At 50.8% G+C, this 8022-nt stretch overlaps 1 protein-coding gene and 1 non-coding gene across 4 annotated transcripts in view; both read left to right on the top strand.

The window, feature by feature from the left end:
• Window positions 1-395: 395 nt before the first annotated feature.
• Window positions 396-561, top strand: LOC112552021. The gene has a single exon (XR_003096381.1). It is a non-coding gene; the product is annotated as a U1 spliceosomal RNA (small nuclear RNA).
• Window positions 562-4288: 3727 nt separating this feature from the next.
• Window positions 4289-8022, top strand: part of GPR61 (G protein-coupled receptor 61) — a 30653-nt gene continuing 26919 nt past the window's right edge. For 2 of the 3 annotated variants that reach the window (XM_025216345.1, XM_025216344.1), the window contains exon 1: window positions 4289-4470. The gene's annotated coding sequence lies outside the window, so the exon portion shown is untranslated. Of the gene's footprint in view, window positions 4471-4925; window positions 4992-8022 lie in introns of those variants that run through there. The other variant, XM_025216343.1, reaches the window with a different exon arrangement.

Raw genomic sequence — 8022 nt, 5'->3', positions numbered from 1 at the left:
TTTTAGTGCTGTCATGCCCCCACCACTGATGGGGTGCATACGGATTTGCCTGTCTTAAGTGGCATTATCTTGTCCGAGTGACTTTGACCTTGATGTGGATGGAGTGGACATTGTGGCAGCAAGAAGGGCTGCACGCAGGCCTGGAGATGGGACTGTCATTTTCTCATTGCGGATAGCTGCAGGGCAAGCTTCATTCTACCTGCTCCCTTTCTCCTCCAGGCACGTGCACACACACACGTGGGATTAAAAAAAATAAAATCTGTGACTTGACTCTTGCACAATACCCTCACCATTAACACCAGTTGGGTTCAGCCAGGGGAGGGTCCTGGTGTTGTTGACTCTCTGGCTTTAAGCACAGAATACAAAGGCATTGTGCAAAACCCTTGTCTCTTTGGAGACTTACCTGTAGGGCAGATCCCATGATCACAAAGGTGGCTTTCCCAGGGTGAGGCCTGTCCCATGCATTCCAGCCAGGCTGACCCCTGTGACGTTCCCCAAATGCAGGAAACTTGACTGCATAATGTTGTGGCAATGGGGGTCTGTTTTCCTGATTTCCCCCTGGCTTGCTCCTAGGAGCAAGCCAGGCTAGGAGGCATCCAAACCCCAGGGTCTTCGGGCCCTGGGCATGCACATAAGATGCCTGTCACAGAATTGGAGAGTATCCAAAGCCCCAGACTGATGGGTCTGGGAAGAAGGATGCTTGCTCAGCAGGAGAGCTGCACAGACTTGAACAATTGAGCTCTGCTCTTGGGATTTGCCCAAGTGAATTCAGAATGGATTTGGCCCTTGAAACAAAATATATAAAAAAAAATAAATCCCAAGCTAACAACCCTTGTCTCACTGGATATCAATGCATTCAGAGGGGATCTTGAGGCATTTCCTTGGTTGTACATGACCTAGTCATCCCAGGCGACCTGAAAAGGACTCTGAAGAGCTGGTTCCTGCAAAAACAGCTGAGATAAAAAGCCACAGGCTTCCTATTGCTGCCATCAGGGTGCTCCCCATTCATTCCTAGGCAGGGGGAGCACAGAGGACAAAGGGGAGGGAGGTGGACAGTGGATGCTGTGGGATGCGTTACAGCTGGTAAAGCTTATCTTCAAACAAAAGCTGTTTGTAAATGGAGATTCAGTGTTCAGGAGTATTCATAAACAGTAGGGCTGACCTGCAGACAGACAGCAAAGGGAGCCAGGGAGTGGAAGGGAAGCCTTGGTGTTATTTATATAGCACCTACCATATGCCAGGCACTGGGCTGACATAGGATATGTCAGACCCCCACCCCAGAGAGCTTGCAGTCTCAGTATCAGCAAATAAGTATCCTGCATCCAATTATATGTGTAGCTAGAACCTCAGCTGTTGTAAATCAACTTAATGTCATTGACTTCACCGGAGTCTGCACTAACTGAGACTGCCCTTTGGAGTTTTATAGACAGGGCGGGTAGTGACTCCTATAGCTACGGTGGCCATAAGACAGCTTTCAATTGCTTGTAATTTGACAGGCAGTGGCCATTTAGGCTGAAACGCGATACAGTTCACTCTCTAATTATGCAATCCCAGGCTAATTTTTTTTTTCCCCATAGCATCTCCTGCTTCACTCAGGGCACGGGCTGGGCAGCATGTGCTGAACGCTGCTTTGCAACAGTTTCTTTATTTTTGTTGTTCAGTGCCTGGCTGTGGGTCTTATGAACTGCACAGGATTTCAAACCTGCTCTGAATTCTTTGAATGGCTGCATCATCACGTATAGGTTCAAGGGGACTGAATTAACCTGAATGGTGGCATTTCCCAATTTTTGAGGGGTCGTTTCCATTCTGGTAATGTATTAGCTGCGTGCATATAGATGTGCAGGTATGACACACAACTAAAGATGAGAATGGGGTAGCTAGAGGATGGGGTTGAGAGCACTGCCTTGAAATCAGTGCTCACTAACCAGGCCTTGCCCCACCATAGTTACGCTACTGCTAGAATAATTTAAAGGAATGGTTTATTTTAACAAATCTCTCCTTTCCCTTTCAGACCTCTCTGCAGCCCCCACTTGGCTCTCTATGTGGAGAGCATCATGCTATTTTAATACCAATAATATATGAAGGTTCCCAGGCACTTTCCAAAAGCAAGTCACTTTTCATCTCTGTTTTACAGGTAGGGAAAACTGTGGGGCAGAAAAATGCAGCGACCATAAGCAGGTCACAGGCCAGGATGAGGGACAGAGCCCAGCGTTCCTCGCACTCCCATCTAGAGCCTGCTCCCTTGCCTCCCTCCCAGCTGGCCTTTTTGGCACCTCTTCCATGCAAGGCTGTCCAAGGGCACGTACACCTGATGATGTCACGATGTACACATGACAAAAATGGCATCACACATTACACGCGCACCAGTTTGGAGGGTTTTAGATGAGTTTGCATCATTGCAATCTCAACTACATCCTGATGTAGTTGAGTTTGCAACAACACATTGCTGCTATTAGTCAGCTCACCCCACCTCCCCGGCTGTGGGAGAAGTGGGCAGGCTCTGCAGAAAAAAAAGGATCGGGCCCCTTGCTGCTTTTGCCTTCAGCAGGTGCCTGAGCTGCTGGTGGGCTGAACGGTCCCTGAGCTGTGGGGGGCCCTGGTCCTTCCCTTTGCAGTGGTTGCGCCCCCGAGGCCCAACCCAACTGTTCCCTGGGGGGCCTGGCCACTGTGGAGGGAAGGACCAAGGCCCCCTGCAGCTCAGAGACCCCTCGGCCCACCAGTAAGGTCCAGACCTCTCACCTCCCAGCTGTGGGCAGGCTCCACCAAAAAAGAAAAAAAGGAGAGGGCCACTTGCTGTAACATGATGGAAAAATAAAACCCCTAAATTGAAACAGTGGGTTTCAATTAAAAACCCACCATTTCAATTTAGGGGGCATAGAAGACTAACCCCCGTCATGTATACAAGTGTCCCAAGTGCTTGGGACCACACACTGCTGAGGCTTCATATGATGCCACAGAGCAGGCATTATTGTCCCCATTTTGCAGATCGAGCAGGCCTTACCTGGATTTACACCATTTTATACCACCCAGGAACTGGCCCCAACTCAGCACTAGGCTAATAAGCAGTGGGTGACTGGGGCATCAGCCTGAGGTGCTCACTTAGATGGGACACATGAACGATAGCAGCCAGCCCAGCCCCTGACCCTGCTGCTCAGGTCACAGACCTTGGCTTTTGCTCCTTTGCAAACAAGGATACACAAAAAGGCAGTTTCATATTGTGAAGCTAAACCAGGAGTCCTGTCTCCCTTGGCCTGAGTGCGAGATAGCTGTCCCTTCACTGCAGACCTCGCTTCCCAGCATTTGAATCTTAGATGTTCCCCATCAGTGAGCAGCTCCTGGGGTCGAAATCTCACGTCTCCCCCAGCAATGCCGCCCCAAGTGTCATGCAATGTGTTCTCCACAGAGCTCTGGGGAAGGTTATGGCCCAGCCATCACCACGGCTGTGCCTATTTATACACACAAAGCCCAGGAAGGCCAACCTGTATTGTCTTTCTGATGTGCAAGGAGAAGGAGTCCTGTAAGAACAGCCTTGAGATAAGCAGCGTGGAGTCGGGAAGTCACAGGCAACACAGAGTAAATCGTGCTGTTGCTGAAGTCGTGGAGTTCAGCGTTTCTGATTTCAGTCGAACCCAGGAGTAACTCCAGTGAACCCAGCTCCCTCCCCGTGGTGTCAGTCAGGAGCAGGTCCTTGGGTCCCTGTCTCTTCTCCCTCACCGTGTCTAAGTCTGGAGGAGCTGTTGTAGGCAATGGAGTATCTGTGGTGCAAGCACCAGGAGAACCAGCCCCAACACACTCTCTGCTGATGGGGGAGAAGGGGGTCAGGCAGGGAAAACACCCAGGCCAGAGCCAACTGGGGTCATGTTTTCCACTCTTTTTGTCTCACTGGACTGAGATTTGGCCAATAAATGCTAGAAGCCCCCAGAGACCAAGGGTGACATCCTGGTCCCTTAGAGCCACAGCAAACCTCCCACCCACCAGCAGGCCCTACCTCCTCTGCACGTGCACAGCACAGCACCATCAGCAGAGGAAGCTTCCCCCATATGTCACTGCACTTGTGTCTCAGGCCTGACTTGGTAGGATGCCCCTAGGCACAGGGAGGAGTCTGTTCTCCATGCCCTATGGGCCCTCTCTAACAGCCACTTGGTGCCAGCAGTGAGTTGCTAACATCCTTCCACTAGGATCTGAACAAAAACCCACCCCCCTTCCTCACTAAACAGTTCCAGGCTGCAGCAGCTTTTAATTAATTACTAGGATTAGTCACCAGATCTTCAGCTGGTGTAGGCTGGCTTCCTTGGCACTCTACCCATACGCAGCAGCTGAGGGTCCGACCTTAGCCACCTGACCCTTCTAGCTCTTCCTTTTGGGAGGAGGGCACGCCTGCAATGCCTGCAGTTGTGCTACTATGATGTTTGCAGCTAGTGTACAGCATGCACTAGTAGTGCCTCCCTGTGGGGAAGTGAGGAGATACAGGTGAGGGCTTCTAAACTAATCTCAACCTTTTTTAGACTCAAGGCCCCCCCTTCACAGTCTTGAGGCACCCTTTGGAAACCCCCCCCCCTCTCCCCCCAAACAGTTCTTAGTTTTCATTTGATTTTTGACTACAGAAACAATCGAGCAATTCAAGAGCACAGCAGATCAGACTGTATTTGATGCTATTGATTCCTATTTTGAATCGCTGGGTTTATCTCGTGAATCATATTTGCACACCTAACAGTGCTAACATGGCGTAGCATCTTGTGGTACTTTTGAAAGCACTGTAAGGCACCCTGAGCACCCTGGCTGAGAATCACTGTTCTGAACAGAAAGGCTGAGCTCTGCAAGCCTGCTTTGGTGTTACAAAGTGTTGCCTGGGTGCTTCTGCCTGAATCCTCTTTGCTCCAGAAGGACACCTGCTAATAGATGCATCAGGACAATAAAGGCACCCAGATCCAGGCTGGCAAACTGGAAGCAAACCATCTTCAAGGAACTGGTTCAACATCCAAAGCTCAGTGGTATGTCCATGTCCTAAGCAACTGGTTATGGGAGAACTCTGCCTTGCAGAGACTGTGGCTTCTGCCTGAAGAGTTCAGTTGTAGTGTTGGCTGCATAGGCAGGATGGAGGTTTGATTTTGGGAACGACACTTGTGTTGCCAGAGGATAAATCTCAGGACACGATGCATTCTGTTCGAGAGCTGGAAGTGGCCCTAGCAGGTGGGCTTGTCAACTGGCTGTGCTCAGGAGGATGACCCCTGGCTCTGGCACACAGCAGGCTGAGGGGAGGCAGTTTGGAAGACAATGCTTCATTCCTTAGAATAAATAGTTTGGGATAGCTCAGCACCCTCCTTCTTACAGTCTCTGGGCCTCCATGCTCAGGGTGCTTTCTGCAGCCATGTTGCTGGCTCTGCCAGGGGATGGGTGCCTGCAGGACTGCTGTAAGATCTAGCATGCACCATCCCCATTGCATCCTCAAAAAGATTAAGCTCCAGACCCTTGTGCATGCCTGGGATCCTGCTTCTATTCCTGGGGGTGGGAGGGTATTTAAAAAAAAATCCCTGCTGTCTGTAGCAGATGGCAGCCTGTGATTTCTCTGGAGAGGATGAATGGCTGAGACTACAGCTTGGTGCAGGTGGGTGGAAAGAGACAGCTGGTAGGTTCTTCTATATGCTGGAGATTGCTGTGTGTTGACAAGAGAAGTGGGGTGGTGGTGGTGGGGGGTGGAGCTGATCCTCCCAGTAGGGAGGTGGCTGCAATACGGAAGATGGCCCTAGCAAGGCTGTAATTGCTTAAGATGAAATTAGGCTCTTGTGTTCTTATTCTGGGGCTTGTATACTGCTCTGGGAGGGGGGAGATTCAGTCCAACAGATTGCTACTCCTTTGAGATCCCCACTGGGTTGGGGAGGGGACTAGCGGGAGAAGATGGGGTCAGGCCTGCAATGGTATGTCTCAGGGCCCAGATAGGAACACGCACCATCTAAGCAGAGGGGTTTCATGCTGGAAAAGGGTGAGAGTGATGGCAGGACCTGCTATCGGGGGATGAGTCGGAGATGGCAGTCTGGAACTGACTTTGTGGGTATGAGTAGATGAATGGGACTGAGTCCATGGAGAGCCTAGGAGCTTAGACGACCTGGACGTTGGCACTGAGCAGAACCAGCTTCTGTGTCCACTGCTTCCTTCTAGTGCAGCTGCCCAGCCCTGGGCACTGCAGTGTGCCTGGCTGATTTAGTAGCCTTCTTGCTCAGAGCCTTAGGCTATGCTCTGGTGCCTGTCATTGGGGCTGGGCCTGGGGCTGATGTGTGCCTGCTCTATCAGCTACGGCTTTGAAGCTGCCATTGCGGCTAGGTGGATTTGTGCTGGGGTTTTCAGGAGGGACCTTAGTCCTCCCTGGAAGTCTCAATGCTGAACATGGGGGGTGACAGCACTTAGGGTCTGCAGCTCTCAGATGAGCAGACAACCATCCGTAGGGGTGACACCTGCTGACCTTGGCCTCTGGGTCCCACCAAGGTAGAAGAATGACTGGCTCAGTCCTAATGGACCTGATCATACAGAGATGGTGCAGGTTTTTTGTAGGCCCTCTGTGGCCTAAGATGTCTCCTGTATCATCCCACTTGACAGGCTGCCCCATGACCATGCCCTTCTCTTCCTCTTCTACACCCCCACCCCCCAGCAAGGAACAAGGAACTTATAATCCACAACCTGAAGCACTGTCCTACAGAAGAGCAATCAGCCCATGCTCAGACCCATAGCAAGGGGGGGATCTGACAGTCCAAGGGCCAAGCCAGTTCTGTGTGCTGGGGCTGGGGATGTGAGGCTGATGCAGTGTAGATGGGGCCTCAGAGTGAAAGATGACAAGAGAAGCAGACATGGACAGAGACAGGACAGTAAAGTCCTGATCTACCTCTGATTGTCACTGAAATGATGCCAGTGCCCAGGTATCAGAGCTAGCTGGCAGCTTCTCCCACAGCTGTAACAGCACAGCAGCCCCCTTTTGATGGCATTTTAGTGATCGCAGGGTGTTTGAGATAAGTGTCTAGGTTCTTCACACACTGTGAGGTAGCCCAGTGCTATTATCCCCATTCTACAAATGGGGAACTGAGGCCCAAAGACCAGATGACTTGCCCAAGATAACACAGGGAGCCTATGATGAAGCAGAAACTTGAACCCAGGTGTTATAAGTGCCAGGTTAGCACTGTTAGCAGTGAGCCAGCATCCTGTCTGGCTTATGGCCTCATCCTTTCCCACTGCCATAGCGAGCGATTTCTCCAGTCTGTTCTTGTTTAACTTTTGATGTGCTTTCATCCATGCATATCGCATCTAGGACAATGGGACCAGGATCCCCACTCTGAGACATTCAGAGCCTGCTGTAAGGGATGTAATCACTACATTCATCCTCTTTTCAACAAGCATGGAAGCCTGGAAGTTTTGAAACTTCTCTAAGTTTGTGGAGGTGGAGGCTTAGGATGGAAAGGACTTGGTCTCCAATTGCTCAGCAGGCATTAGCACTGCCTCTAAGCTTCAAGATCCTGGACATGAACATACTTCCTTTGATAAAGCATATGCAGTTCCCTTTGAGAATAGGGAATTCCTGCCCCAGCACAGAGAGGGGGAGGCTGTGTGTCAGTGGAAATGGGGGCTATGCCTGCAGGAGGTGTTCTCTGCTCTGTCCCAGCTCACCCAAGGGGTGCTGTACTGCGGGTGGTGCCCTGTTTTGACGAATCCTTATAGCCAGGACCCCAGAGCGAGTTCCTCCAGTACCTCCTCAAAACACCCAGAAGGGTAGCACTGACTGCAGCGTGTCATGCAATGATGCTAAGACTTAGCAGCAGACTGCACGGCTGTGCTTTTGTGTTTGATCTGAGAGTGTATTGAATTATTGATGCTACAGTTACAGGAAACTGTAAAGCCCATAAATCTGCTTTTCAAAGCCTTGACATCTATAACTGTGGCAGCACAGGAAAAAGCCGGATTCCAACTTGTTTCAGATCCTGATCACTCAGAAGAATTCAGTCTGGCTCATAAAATCTCCTCTGGGATGGGGGGCGGAAG

The sequence above is a fragment of the Alligator sinensis genome, unplaced genomic scaffold (genome assembly GCF_000455745.1).
Source record: "Alligator sinensis unplaced genomic scaffold, ASM45574v1 scaffold872_5, whole genome shotgun sequence".
Lineage (NCBI taxonomy): Eukaryota > Metazoa > Chordata > Crocodylia > Alligatoridae > Alligator > Alligator sinensis.
Note: the sequence above shows the minus strand (reverse complement) of the source record. Positions and strands in the feature narration are given on the sequence as shown.